Genomic DNA, 14,741 nt, shown 5'->3' with positions numbered 1-14,741 from the left:
TAGGAAAAAGTTAAAGATTACAGATTTTTAAACAAAAATAGCGCCTGGAAAAAATACGCAGCGAGAAAGGTCAAATGGGAACGTCTGTCATACAGTGGAACGCAGCAATGATTAAATAATACATGGCACAATGGATAAAGGCAAAGTGAGTGGTAATCGGGCAATAACGTAACAAAGGATGGTCTAGAGGACGTGTTAGTGGGAATAGCAGAACCATTACCAGACAATTGTAGCGGTACTTATCAACCGATACGTTGAACCTAATGTTGAGGCCAGAAGACTATAACATGCCTACAATATAAGGTGTCACCGCCTTTTAATCAGACCAGGAAGCTTGGCCACGCCGGATTGATTTCCTGTCCGCTCTGAATTCGGCAGCCAAGGGTCTAATTCAAAAGCCAGCTTCTCTCATCTTTTCAGCTCTGGAGAAACAGGACGCTTTCATATTCAGGGCAGAGGTGGAGATTGACGCTGAATATATGCGTATCCCCATTGAGTAGAACTGATGCGTACAGACAGGAAGATATACTGATCAATTATTGGCCGGAACTAAACACGGGTTTACGTTATCCAGCGAGTCACAGAGCCGAGTACCTCTGAGATATTTTAACTTTACTCAGTTGTGTGAGTTTCACTTTGCTCTGGGATTTGGACGCTGTGCGAACAATCGCCGCAAAATCACACGTTTTAATGTGAAATATATTTGCTTTCTCACATGTCAAGCAGCTGTGAGGAGCGGAACTTTGAATAAAAAATGGTGGCGCTCGTTCAGGATTTGGCCCGAGACCTCTCGCATTTCAAATGTGATCATTCCTTAGCGAGAATCATATCCCGAGACGAACGAGCCGCCGGCAGTGAAGAGTGCAGCTCTCAGATTCTGACGGTAGTGAGAAAAGATGTTAGGCCCATCGTGCTTGTGCATTCACTCAGAGATCTATTTAATTAGTCTCCCTCTCCGCAGTCCGACAAATGTTATCCATTTGACGAATATATTATTAATTTGAGACATGACATGATCAAAGTGCAGCATCCTTGTCAGTGAAAGGGAAATTCGGTATGAGGTTAACGTGATTGACGAAGTGACCAGGGGAGTCAAAGCTGAACACAAATACGACGAGGATGGGATTCGAACTCATCGTGCAGAACAAAATTGATTAGTAGTCCACCGCCTTAATTTCTGGGCCACCTCGCCTTTTATTCAGCTAAGCGTCAGCGTTTAATCTCCTGCTTTTTGTAACCCAACAGAAATAACGTGCAAGAATGTCCACTTCACAGCTTGCTCTGCACGTGCATGCAGATCGACAATGATGAACACGTGCCATTAGATTCTTAAAGCAAACAGCCTTCCTTTACTTCAGGTGAGTGACTCGAAGAGATGGTTGTTTTTTCGGCAGAATCGCATCAAATATAACACTTCACGCAGCGAGTTAATTGACCGCGGCAAGATACGAATCTGCAATGTTTTGATAAGTTCGCGGTTATAATCGAAGTCAGACGCCGTATCCATTAGACCACGCGGCCGCAGCCACCATCGTGCACTGTGCTGTTGTGTATATTGCGAGCAAAATCAAGGAGTGGATTTAGGAAAAGATGAGCATATTTCGAGTAAATGAACAGATGCACGGCGATCTGGGTGCGCACCGGCGCAGGCAACCCCAATGTAAATTGGAACACAACAGTTTAACAATTCGGTCATTGCAGCTGAAATCATGCTCCTTCTCAAACTATACAGGATGACCCGGGTTTATGAGAAAATCCGTTTTAAAGGGAAAGATTATGAACCGGAACTGACAACCAACCCTTTTAAACAGATACAGAATGATCGGGGACTGCAAGGACATCCCTTTTACCCAGATGCAGAATCACCCTTGACTGACCGCAGTTCCCTTTTAAAAGAATAAAGTGAGATTTCTTACATCCCTGAAGGCAATTGTGCAGTGGGGCTCAGGACCATGCTGGGCAGAGACGGTTATTGAAGCCACAGGTGATAGACAGGCAGGAAAGAGGGAGGTACATAAAACCAGCCCACTGAAAGCCAATTTACAAATATATATATATTAAACAACTTAAGAAAATAAATACATTTAATTTTTATTTAAAGAAAATTGAATTTGATTTGTTTTAAATAAATAAATAATTGTTTCATAATCTAGATATTTTTTGATTGATCGAAGGCTGTGTGACTGGAATAATTCCATTGGAAATGAGGGGTTGCCTCTTATCAACAAAGGCAGAAACTGATATGGAGATTCAGCATCTCCTCCAGTGCTCCTGTGCAGCATTCGGCCGCCTGCGGAAAAGACTGATTGAAGACCAGGCCCTCAAATCTACCACCAAACTCATGGTCTACAGGGCTGTAGTAATACCCGCCCTCCTGTATGGGTCTGAGGCATGGACGATGTGCAGAAGCCACCTCAGGTCGCTGGAGATATATCACCAACGATGTCTCCGCAAGATCCTGCAAATCTCCTGGGAGGACAGACGCATCAACATCAGTGTCCTCGACCAGTGTAACATCCCCAGTATTGAAGCACTGACCACACTCGATCAGCTTCGCTGGGCAGGCCACATAGCATTCATGCCAGATGTGAGACTCCATAAGCAATGCTTTATGCGGAACTCCTTCATGGTAAACGAGCCAAAGGAGGACAGCGTAAACGTTATAAGGACAACCTCAAAGCCTCGCTGGGAAAGTGCGACATTACCACTGACACCTGTGAGACCCTGGCCGCAGATCGCCCGAGGTGGAGAAAATCCATCCGGGAGGGCGTTGAGCTCTTTGAGGCTCGATGCAAGGAGCATGAAGAGCCCAGGCGCACGCAGCAGGAGGAGCGTGCGGCAAACCAGCCCTACCGACCCCTTCCCCTGACGAATGTCTGTCCCACCTGTGAAAGGGTCTGTGGCCCTCGTATCGGACTGCTCAGCCATAAAAAAATCACTTCGGGAGTGGAAGCAAGTCCTCCATAGGACCCCTGGACCTGATGGCTTATATCCTGTGGACACAACCAATGCATCCATAGGATATAAGCCATCAGGTCCAGGGGACTAGTCCGCCTTTAGTCCCATTATTTTACCTCATACTGCTTCATTCGTGATAATGATAGTATTAAGTTCCTCCCTCCATATAGTCCTAGGATTGATTATCCACTATTTGGATGTTTTTACTGACTTCTACCGTGAGAACTGAAACAAAATATTTGTTCAAAGTCTCTGCCATTTCCCTGTTCTCGATTATTAATGCCCCAGTCTCATCCTCCACGAGACTAACATTTACTTTAGCCATTCTTTTCCTTTTTACATACCTGTAGAAACTCTTACTATTTGTTTTTATATTTCGTTCAAGTTAACATTCATAATCTACCCTCTTTTAACCATATTTTTAGTCATTCTTTGCTGGATTATAGAAATGTCCCAATCCTCTGGACTCGCGCGAGTGGATGATTGGGTGAGCGTGACAGAACAGGTGGCCGACAAGTTGCTGCAAAATAATTCAGAACAATTACACCTCAAACCACCTCCAAACAGAGCGGATTACGTGCGAATGCCTACAGCTACTGATTCATTGTGAACAGGGCTCGAACTTACTCAGAAACAATTTCGATTACATTCCTAATCCAAAGATTTAACCACCCAGCCAAGGCAGCTAGCACGTCGCATTTTTTTAAACACACACTGAATGAAGCAGCACTGAGAGCGCAATCATTTTAAACAGATAAATACTGATCCGAGACTGACAGTACAACAACTTGATGTCGCTGTATTACACAATAGAAAGCGGGAATGGCTGAATCGCTTTCGGCGGGAATTAAATGCTGTACTCCCTGCTTGTCTCAGCTAATCAGCTCGTTGGTCAAGGGGTATGATTGTCACTTATATAGGAAAATAATGGAACCCTTGCTAATGGAGAAAATAGAAGAACATCTAGAAACCAAAAGCATAAAAATGAATAATCAGCATGGATTTCAATAGGGAAAGTACTGCTGGACCAAACTCATAATGTTTGAAGAGGTTATAGAGAGGGTAAACTTTGATCATGCAATAAGTATAAGGTATCTAGATTTTCAAAAGACCCTCACTATGATACCCAATAATAACCTGCTGAGCAACGTCAGGGTATAAGCAGCAGAATGCATAGCGAGCTAGCTTCAAGACTGAAATCAGAGATTGGAGGTAAAAGGCAGATATTCACATTGGCAGAAGATGTGTAGTGGTGTTCCAAAAGGATCAATGCCGGAACCACTATTGTTCACAATTTATATTAACGATTTAGAATTTGGAACTAAAAACAGAATTTCCAAATTTGCCAATGATACCAAATTGGAGGATATTTATACTGAGGAGGGCTGCAACAAATTAAGGACAACATTAATAAACACGCAGAATGGGCATATAATTTTCAATTAAGTTCCACACACACACATGTGAGGTATTACATTTTGGTAGGAAGCATATGGAGGTCACTAATTACTTTGCACAAACGACTCTCGGTGGGGTAGAGGAACAATAGGATCTCTGAGTACAACTACACAAATCACAAAAATTGTCACAGAGTTTACCAAGACAAAATAAAGGTAACTAAGAAGTGGAGGATATTTCTAGTGGTATAAAATTGCAAAATAGGAAGGTTATGCTAAACCTGAATTGAACCTCGGTTAGACCACACTTAGAGTACTGTATGCAGTTCTGGTCATCCTAATATAAAGATGATATAGAGGCATTTGGGAGGGTGCAGAGAAGATTTACACGGATGCTGCCAGAAATGGGAGGTTATTCATAACTGGAAATAATGAACAAGCTGGGTCTCTTTTCTCTTGAAGATTGATCTATAGGGGTGACCTAATAGATTTATTTAAAATTATGAAAGATTTTGATGGAATGTTTACAGAGAGAATGTTTTCACATGTGGGGAAGAGCATAACTGGAGGCCACCAATATAAGATAGTCATCAAAAAATTCAGAAATCAAATAGAGAATTCAGAAGCAACTTCTTTCTGGAAAGAGTGATGAGAATGTGGAATTCAAAGGCGTAGGAGTGGTTCAAGCGAATAGTATAGATGCATTTACGGAGAAGCTATACAAGCATATGACGTAGAAAGGAATAGATGGCTATGCTGATAGATTTAAATCAAGAAATACTCCAGAATATTCGAGCGGACCATAAACGCTGGCATGGTCAGAATATCCAGAAAGGCAGTATACGCTATGCTGTCCTTTGTAAGCCTATTTAATTCAGGTATCTGCAGCATTATGCATTGGATTCAATGAAAAGCTCTGTGAGTATAGGTAGGAGTGTCTGTGTCACTGTAAGAGCCTTCTGTTTCTGTGTAATAGTTTTTGGGTCTCTTTATGTGCTGTCTGGGTCTGTGTTGCAGCTGCCTGTGTCAGGATTTGAGCTGACTGTGTCTGTTTAAGTGTTGTCCGGGTTTGTGTAGGAGCGTCGGGCTTTGTGTTGCAGCTCCGTGTGTCAGGTTTGGAGCTGACTGGGTCTCTGCAAGAGTTGCTTCTTTTTGTGCCGGAGAGTCTGCATCTGTGATGGAGTATGTCTGTCTCTGGTTGATCTCCCTGGGTCAGTGTGGTTCTGCATTGAGCTTTTTGATTCAGTACCGGTGCCGTCTTTATCTTTAAATGAGTTGTCTGCATCTCCGAAGCGAGCTGTCTGGCTAGGTGAACGAGCAGTCTGGTCCTTTGTCGGAACTGTCTGCGCCTGTGCAAGAACTGCTTATATTTGTGCAGGAGCTCTTGGATCTGTGTTGGTGATGCCTTGGCCAGGTTAGAGCTGTCTATGTCTATGTAGGAGGGACATAATCTGTCTCGGAGGTCCCAATGTCTCTGAACGGAGCTGTATGGGTTTGTGTAGGAAAGTTTGTGCCTGTGCTGTTAATCCCTGCTTCAGTGTAGCACCTGCCTGGTTCTGTACAGGAGCTGCCTAATTTCGCGAAGGAAATGTCAGTGTCTCTGTCGAAGCTCTCTGGAAATGTGTTGGTGTAGTCTGCAGCTGTTGAGGACATGTTTGCTCCTGTGTAGGTGATGCTGGGTCTCTGAAAAGAACTGTCTCAGTCTGTACACAAGCATTTTGATGCTGTGTATGCGCTTTGCCTATCTGCACAGGAGTGTATGGATCTGTGCAGTAATGTGTGACTCGCTGTAGGATCAGTACTCTTCTGTACGGGAGCTGCCTGGGTCTGTTTAGCCGCTGTCTCGGTCGGTGCAGTAAAAGTTTGGATCTGTGAAGGTAGATTGTGTTACTGTGTCGGAAGTTTGTGAATCTGTGAAGGTGGAGTCTGGGACTGTGAAAGAGCCGTCTGAATATGTGTTGCAGCTGTCTGGCTCTGTGAAGGAATAGTCTGGGGCTGTGAAAGTACATAGAAATCTAGAAATCCACAGCGCTGAAGGAGGCCAATTCGGCCCATAGTATAAATGCCAGCCGACAAAAAGCCACAGGGCCCTTTGATCAACAACCCTGAAGGCTATATATGAACCTGTGAAGTATGACAATGGCGGAAAGATAAAGAACGCCCAGCCCAATAAGTCCGCCCCACACAACTTCTACAACCCTTGCACCGAAAAATTATACACACCACCCCAACCCGAGCCATGCGAACGCATGGGAGAAGCAAAAAAGCAGAAAAATCCCCTAGGCTAATTGTGGGAAAAAATCTGTTAAAATTCCTCTCCATCTACGCGATCAAATTAGTCCACGAGATCAACTTGGCCGTATTGGAATCCCTGCAGTACTTACCATCGTATCTGCGCCAGCCAACAAAAGGTTATCCAGCCTAATCCCACTTACCAGCTCTCGGTCCATAACTCTGCAAGTTACAGCAAGGACGTTGTACTTGACTGTATAATACATTGGTTAGGCCGCTGCTGGAGTACTGTGTGCAGTTCTGGTCACCACATTTAAAAAAAAAGATGTGATTACGCTGGAAAGGGTACTGAGGAGATTTACAAAAAAAGTTGCCTGGAATGGAGAATTTTGGTGATGAGGAAAGATTGGAAATGCTGAGTCTGTTTTCTTTGGAACAGAGAAGGCTGAGGGGAGACTATATTGAGGTGCATAACTTTATGAGGGATCTAGATAGAGTTGGAAGGAAGGTCCTGTTTCCCTTTGCAGAGTGGTCAACAACCAGGGGGAATAGATTTATACTAATTTCGGGATGGACCAATTCCCCTATCTCGGGCCCCTCCTATCAACAAGAGCAGGCATTGATGACGAGATCCAACACCGCCTGCGGTACGCCAGTGCAGCCTTCGGCCGCCTGAGGAAAAGAGTGTTTGAAGATGAGTCCCTCAAAACTGTCACCAAGCTCATGGTCTACAAGGCTGTAGTAATAGCCGCCCTTCTGTATGGCTCAGGGACGTGGACTATGTACAGTAAACACCTCAAGTCGCTGGAGAAATGCCACCAGCGATGTCTCCTCAAGATCCTGCAAATCCCCTGGCAGGACAGACGCGCAAACATTCGCGTCCTCGTCCAAGACATCATCCCCAGCATTGCACCACTTACCACACTTGATCAGCTCCGCTGGGCAGGCCATATGCCAGACACGAGACTGCCATAGCAAGCGCTCTTCTCGGAACTCGTCCACGGCAAATGAGCCAAAGGCAGACAGAGAAAATGTTAAAAAGACACCCTCAAAGCCTCCCTGATAAAGTGTGACATCCCCACTGTGAACTGGGAGTCCTTGGCCATAGATCGCCCTAAGTGGAGGAAGTGCATGCGGGAGTGTGCTGAGCTCCTCGAGTATCGTCGCCGAGAGCATGCAGAAATCAGGTGCAGGCAGCGGAAGAAACTGCGGCAAACCAGGCTGCCTGCCCATCCTTTCCCTCAACGACGGTCTGTCTGACCTGTGACAGAGACTGTGGTTCCCGTATTGAACTGTACAGCCATCGAAGAACACATGCTAAGAGTGGAAGCAAGTCTTCCTCGATTCCGAGGGACTGCCTATGATGATGAATTAGGGGGAGGGTTAGACGAGCTGTGAGGATAAATGTCTTCACCCAAGGCGTCATGGTAGTCGGAAACTCAATGCCTCAATGCGGCAGAAACCCTCACACATTTTAAAAATACTTGAATGCCACTTAAATTGCTGTAACCCATAGGACGGACTTAGAGCTGGGAAGTGGGAACTAGGCTGGAAAGCTCTTGATCGGCCTACTCGGGCACAATTGGCTGAAATGGCCTCCTTCCATGCTGTACATTTTTGCATTTCCTATACTACAAAGTGATCACATTTTAAAAGTAATGAATTTGCTCTGAACTGCTTTGGGAAGTGCTAAGGTAAAAGTCGCTATAGGAATGCTATCATTTTAATGTAAAAGTGCCATAAGAAAGTACATAGCATTAAGGCCGGTTGCCTCACTTGGTTAGCGCTTGGTGTTAGTAACGCCAAATTGGCGAGTTCGTACCCATTACGGGCCATTTATTTTATTTTTGGTGGTGCGGTTGGCCTGCAAGTATTTTAGAGCAGCTTAAACATTCAGGGACGAAACTCACACCAAACCTGTAATACATTGAAGCAATGCTGCAAAACATTAGTTCTGCCGAGAGCTGGTGGCCCTGAGGAGTGTTTCCAGCATTAAATGAATAATTCCATATCCTCCGGGGATTTGTGACTTCTCGTATTTCAATCAGTGAAAGGCTCACTGCCGCTGATTGGTTTGTTGTGCAAAGTATGGAACTGATCTAAATACAATTCTGCTGCATAATCCCTCATTATAAGTACATAAGAATTAGGAACAGGAGTAGGCCATCTAGCTCCTTGAGCCTGATCCACCATTCAACAAGATCATGGCTGACCTGGCCGAGGACTCAGCTCCACGGACTCGCCCGCTCCCCGTAACCGCTAATTCCCTTATTAGTTAAAAATGTATCTATCTGTGATTTGAATACATTCAATGAGCTAACCTCAACTGCTTCCTTGGGCAGAGAAGTGCACAGATTCACAACCCTCTGGGAGATGAAATTCCTTCTCAACTTGGTTTTAAATTGGCTCCCCCTTATTTTGAGGCTGTGCCCCTAGTTCTAGTCTCCCCGGCCAGTGGAAACAACCTTTCTGCAACTATCTTGTCTCTCCCTTTCATTCGTTTAAATGTTTCTTTCAGATCACCTCTCATCCTTCTGAACTCCAACGAGTAAAGACCCAGTCTACGCAATCTATCATAATAAAGTAACCCCCTTATCTCCGGAATCAGCCTATTAAATCTTCTCTGTACACCCTTCAAAGCAAGTATATCCTTCCTAAGGAAAGGTGATGAAAATTGCACGGAGTACTCCAGGTGCGTCCTCAACAATGCCCTATACAGTTGCAGCAGGACCTCCCTGGTTTTCTACTCCATCCCTCTCGCAATGAAGGCCAACATTCCATTCGCCTTCCTGATTACTTGCTGCACCTGCAAACTAACATTTTTTGATTCATATCTGCACAGAACTCTGCGCGCTTTCGGGTTCGGGACGCATTTCGTCGCCCGGATCCGACTTTTGTACGCCGCCGCGGAGTGTCTGATTAAGGTTAACGGGTCCTTGATGGCGCCCCTTCTCTTTAGGAGAGGGGTGCGCCAGGGATGCCCCATGTCCGGCCAGTTATACGCCGTTTGCGTGGAGCATTTCCTGCGCCTCTTGCGGACGAGGTTGACGGGACTGGCTCTGCAAGGGCCGGGCGTGGAGATCGTCCTCTCGGCTTACGCCGATGACGTGCTCCTCGCGGTAGAGGATCCCGCTGACCTGCGGAGGATGCGCGAGTGCCAGGAGATTTACTCGGCCGCGTCCTCCGCCAGGATCAACTGGGAGAAATGTTCCGGACTCCTGGTGGGTCAGTGGCGGGTGGACTCCCTGCCGGAGGAGCTCAGGCCTTTTGCCTGGAGCACGACCCATCTCCTCTATCTGGGAGTCTACCTTAGCCCCGACGAGGGAGCCTGGCCGGCGAACTGGCAGGAGCTGGAGGCCAAGGTCGCCGCTCGCCGAGGGCGCTGGACAGGACTGCTCCGAGTGCTGTCCTACAGGGGTCGAGCGCTAGTCATAAACCAGCTGGTGGCCGCAATGTTGTGGTACCGGCTGGTCACTTTGACCCCTCCCCCTGCGTTTGTCGCCAAGATACAGAAGAAGCTGGTGGACTTCTTCTGGAACAACAGGAAGCACTGGGTCTCTGCCGCGGTCTTGAGTCTCCCGCTTGAGGAGGGCGGTCAGTCGTTGGTGTGCGTCATCGCCCAGCTCGCGACTTTCCGTCTTCAGACCCTGCAGAGATACCTTTACGTCGAGCCCCCACATAGGTGGTGTGCTCTGGCGAGGTATTTCTTCCGCCAGCAGCGCGACCTCAATTATGACACGCAGCTCCTGTTTGTGAACTTGGGGGGTGCCAGGACCGCCCTCCGGGAGCTGCCTGTCTTTTACAGGGAATTCATCAGGGTCTGGAACAAAGTCTCCACCAAGCGCAGCTCTCCGCCGGCTGGAGTGGCGGCCGTCCTGCAGGAGCCGCTGCTCGGGAATCCGTACCTCCACGGCAGAGGTTTCATGTGGCGGTCGGAAGAGAGGGCTGTGGCTGGTGAGGTGACCAAGGTCAGGGACCTGCTCGATGGCGGAGGTGCGGGCTGGATGGCGCCAGACACGCTGGCGCGGCGCCTAAACTCTGCCAACGTCCGCCACGCGGCCAATGCCATCGAGTCGCTAAAAACAGCTCTGGGCCCTGACTCCGTTAGGTGCATCGAGGAGGCTCAAGCACGTGGGGAGATCCCGTCCGAACTGACCCCCGTCCGGACGGAATTCCTCATCGGCGCCAAACCCCGGAACCTCCCTCGGGGGCCGGCGCCTCACAACTTGAGCCGCCTCGGGGAAATCCCCTCCGTGCCTTTCAGTTCCGCGCGGAGGGGTTTCCTGTACGGGCTGCTCCTGCACACCCTCAACTTTGCCATCCTCGCCGGCCGTCCGGACACGCCATGGCGTACCATCTTGCCGTCCGGAGGAGGCGGGGGTCCCCGATGGAGGGCACTCTACGCAGGGGTCCTCCCACTATTCATCGGGGACCTGGCCTGGAGGGTGGTGCACGGAGCAGTGCCGTGCAACAAATTTTTAAGCCGGTTCACGGACTCCCAGGACGCCTGCAATTTCTGCGGTCTGGAGGAGTCCGTGTTCCATGTTTTTATTGAGTGCACGCGGTTGCAGCCCCTGTTCCATTATTTGAAGGGGCTGCTCCTGAAATTCTGGCTGCACTTCAGTCCCACCCTCCTGATCTTTGGGCACCCTGTGCGGAGGGGAGCGGGTAGGTCCGAAGGCCTCCTCATAGGACTGCTCCTGGGCACGGCCAAGGGTGCCATCAGCCGGTCCAGGCAGCGGGCGGTCGAGGGGGTCGTTCAACCTGACTGCCTGCCTCTCTTCCGCTCTTACATCCGGTCCAGGGTGTCCTTGGAGATGGAGCACGCGGTGTCCACCGGTACGCTCGCGGCCTTCCGCGAGAGGTCAGCACCGGTGGGACTGGAGTGCATCATCACGCCCGGCAACCAAATTTTAATTTGATTTTACGTTTTAAAGTTTAATTTGTTTTAATTGCCGGTGCTTTTAGTGTCCCCTTCCCTTTTATAGGGGGCACCGGAGAAATTGTGATTTTAGTGCCCAAAAAAAAAATAATAAAAAAAAACACAAAAAAAAAAAGGAAAAAAAGGGCCTTGTAAATGTCTGGTGTGTCAGCCAGGTCGGGTGGCACAGTTTAATGTTTATGTTTTGCAGGTAGACTCTAAAAGAGTTTCATGCACAAGGACCCCCAGGTCCCTCTGCACCTCAGCATGTTGTAATTTCTCCCCATTCAAATAATATTCCTTTTTACAGTTTTTTTTCCCCAAGGTGGATGACCTCACATTTTCTGACATAGTATTCCATCTGCCAAACCTTAGCCCATTCGCTTAACCGATCTAAATCTCTTTGCAGCCTCTCTGTGTCCTCTACACAATCCTCTTTCTCACTAATCTTTGTGTCATCTGCAAATTTTGTTACACGACACTCTGTCCCCTCTTCCAGGTCATCTATGTATATTGTAAACAGTTGTGATCCCAGCTCCGATCCCTGTGGCACACCACTAACCACCGATTTCCAACCCGAAAAGGACCCATTTATCCAGACTTTCTGCTTTCTGTTCGTTAGCCAATTCTCTATCCATGCTAATAGATTTCCTATGACTCCAGGTATCTATATCTTCTGCAGTAACCTTTTGTGTGGCACCTTATCGAAAGCCTTTTGGAAATCTAAATACACCACATCCATCGGTACACCTCTATCCACCATGCCCGTTATATCCTCAAAGAATTCCAGTAAATTATTTAAACATGCTTTCCCCTTCCTAAATCCACATTGCGTCTGCTTGATTGCACTATTCCTATCTCGGTTCCCGCTATTTCTTCCTTCATGATAGCTTCAAGCATTTTCCCCACTACAGATGTTAAACTAACCGGCCTATAGTTACCTGCCTTTTGTCTGCCCCATTTTTTAAACAGAGGTGTTACATTTGCTGCTTTTTAATTCACTGGTACCTCCCTAGAGTCCAAAGAATTTTGGTAGATTATAACGAATGCATCTGCTAGAACGTCCGCCATCTCTTTTAATACCCTGGGTTGAATTTCGTCAGAATCAGGGGACTTGTCTACCTTGAGTCCTATTAGCCTGTCCAGCACTAGCCCCCTAGTGATAGTGATTATCTCAAGGTCCTTCCTTCCCACATTACCGTGACCAGCAATTTTTGAAATGGTTTTTGTGTGTTCCACTGTGAAGACCGAAGCAAAATAATTGTTTGAGGTCTCAGCCATTTCCACATTTCCCATTATTAAATCCGCCTTCTCACCTTCTCAGGGACCAGCATTTACTGTAGTCACTCTTTTCCGTTTTATATATCGGTAAAAGCTTTTACTAACTATTTTTATGTTTTGTGCAAGTTTACCTTCGTAATCTAGCTTTCCTTTCTTTATTGCTTTCTTCGTCATTCTTTGCTGTCGTTTTAAATTTTCCCAATCTGCTAATTTCCCACGAACCATAGCCACCTTATAGGCATTGATTTTTATTTTGACACTCTCCTTTATTTCCTTGGTTATCCACGGCTGGTTATCCCTTCTCTTACCGCCCTTCTTTTTCACTGGAATATATTTTTGTTGAGCACTATGAAAGAGCTCCATAAAAGTCCTCCACTGTTCCTCAATTGTGCCACCGTTTAGTCTGTGTTCCAGTCTACTTCTGCCAACTCTGCCCTCATCCCACTATAGTCACTTTTGGTTAAGCATAGTACGCTCGTTTGAGACACTACTTCCTCACCCTCAAACTGTGTTACAAATTCAACCATACTGTGATCACTCATTCCGAGAGGATCTTGTACTGGGAGATCGTTTATTATTCCTGTCTCATTACACAGGACCAGATCTAAGATAGCTTGCTCCCTTTTACGTTCTGTAACATAATGTTCTAAGAAACAATCCCGTATGCATTCTATGAATTCCTCCTCAAGGCTACGCAGTGCGATTTGATTTGACCAATCGATATGTAGGTTAAAATCCCCCATGATTACTGCCGTTCCTTTTTCACATGCCTCCATTATTCCCTTGGTTATTGCCCGCCCCACCGTGAAGCTATTATTTGGGGGCCTATAAACTACGCCCACCTGTGACTTTTTCCCCTTACTATCTCTAATATCTACCCACAATGATTCAACATTTTGTTAATTAGAGCCAATATCGTCTCTCACACCTGCCCTGATATCATCCTTTATTAACAGAGCTACCCCACCTCCTTTCCCTTCTTGTCTATCCTTCCGAATTGTCAGATACCGCTGTATCTTTAATTCCCTGTTCTGGCCAACCTGCAACGTTTCTGTAATGGCCAACAAATCATACCCATTTATGATGAATTGTGCCGTCAAATCATTTACTTTATTTCAAAAGCTGCGTGTGGTTAGGTAGAGTGTTTTAATACTAGTTTTTAAACCAGAATTTTTAGTTTTGACCCCTCCTGCAGCCTCTTTATATTCACACATATTGTCCCTTCCTATCACCTTGTCGTTTACACTTTCCCCAGTGCTACTCTGCTCGATTGCCTCCTACCTTTTGCATTTTTGGGGTCCTGTGATCTGAGCTCTCACCCACTCTAACTAGCTCAGAGCCCTGTCCTGGGTTCCAAATACTCCTTGCATTGTGGCACCGAGATTTCATGCTTGCCTTTTTATTACACTTTGACCCTTTAGAATTTTGCTGTACATTATTCTGCTGCAAACATCAGGGGCCGCGTCGCTTAATGGATAAGGCATCTACTTTGATGCAAACACTGATGTTATCAGAACATTGCAACGTCAAACGCTGCCGTGGTCATTTTGGCAAAACTTGTTCATCTTTATAAAACCAAACCTCGTTCGCACTCATTAACTAAAGGTGAGTTCCTCCCAAACAATGCACTTGACTTTATTAAAAGGCATTTTTTCATACTGTGTATATTGCTCACTGATTTTTGCAGATAGTGTCCAACAAACCAACAATTAATACCGATAAACTATGAATGTTTCCAGTTCGAACAACAGCTTCGCGTCAATCAGTGTAATGAAGGGATTTGTGATCAGATTCCAATGAGATTCCCGTTAGTCGATAAAGAAACAGCACCTGTAGAATCGCTGCGAGCAGGGTTTGAACCTGCGCACGAAAACCTCCATTGGATTTCAAGTCCAACGACTTAACCACTCAGCCATCGCAGCTACAGAGTAGAGCTGCTTTAATAGTCGAAT

At 46.4% G+C, this 14,741-nt stretch overlaps 1 non-coding gene across 1 annotated transcript; it reads right to left on the bottom strand.

Annotated features, from left to right (window-relative positions):
- Nucleotides 1-14,628: 14,628 nt before the first annotated feature.
- On the bottom strand, nucleotides 14,629-14,711 carry trnas-uga (transfer RNA serine (anticodon UGA)). The gene has a single exon. It is a non-coding gene; the product is annotated as a tRNA-Ser (tRNA).
- Nucleotides 14,712-14,741: the final 30 nt, after the last annotated feature.

This window comes from Pristiophorus japonicus, unplaced genomic scaffold, assembly GCF_044704955.1.
Source record: "Pristiophorus japonicus isolate sPriJap1 unplaced genomic scaffold, sPriJap1.hap1 HAP1_SCAFFOLD_45, whole genome shotgun sequence".
Taxonomy (NCBI): Eukaryota; Metazoa; Chordata; class Chondrichthyes; family Pristiophoridae; genus Pristiophorus; species Pristiophorus japonicus.
This window is presented reverse-complemented; position numbering and strand designations above follow the sequence as displayed.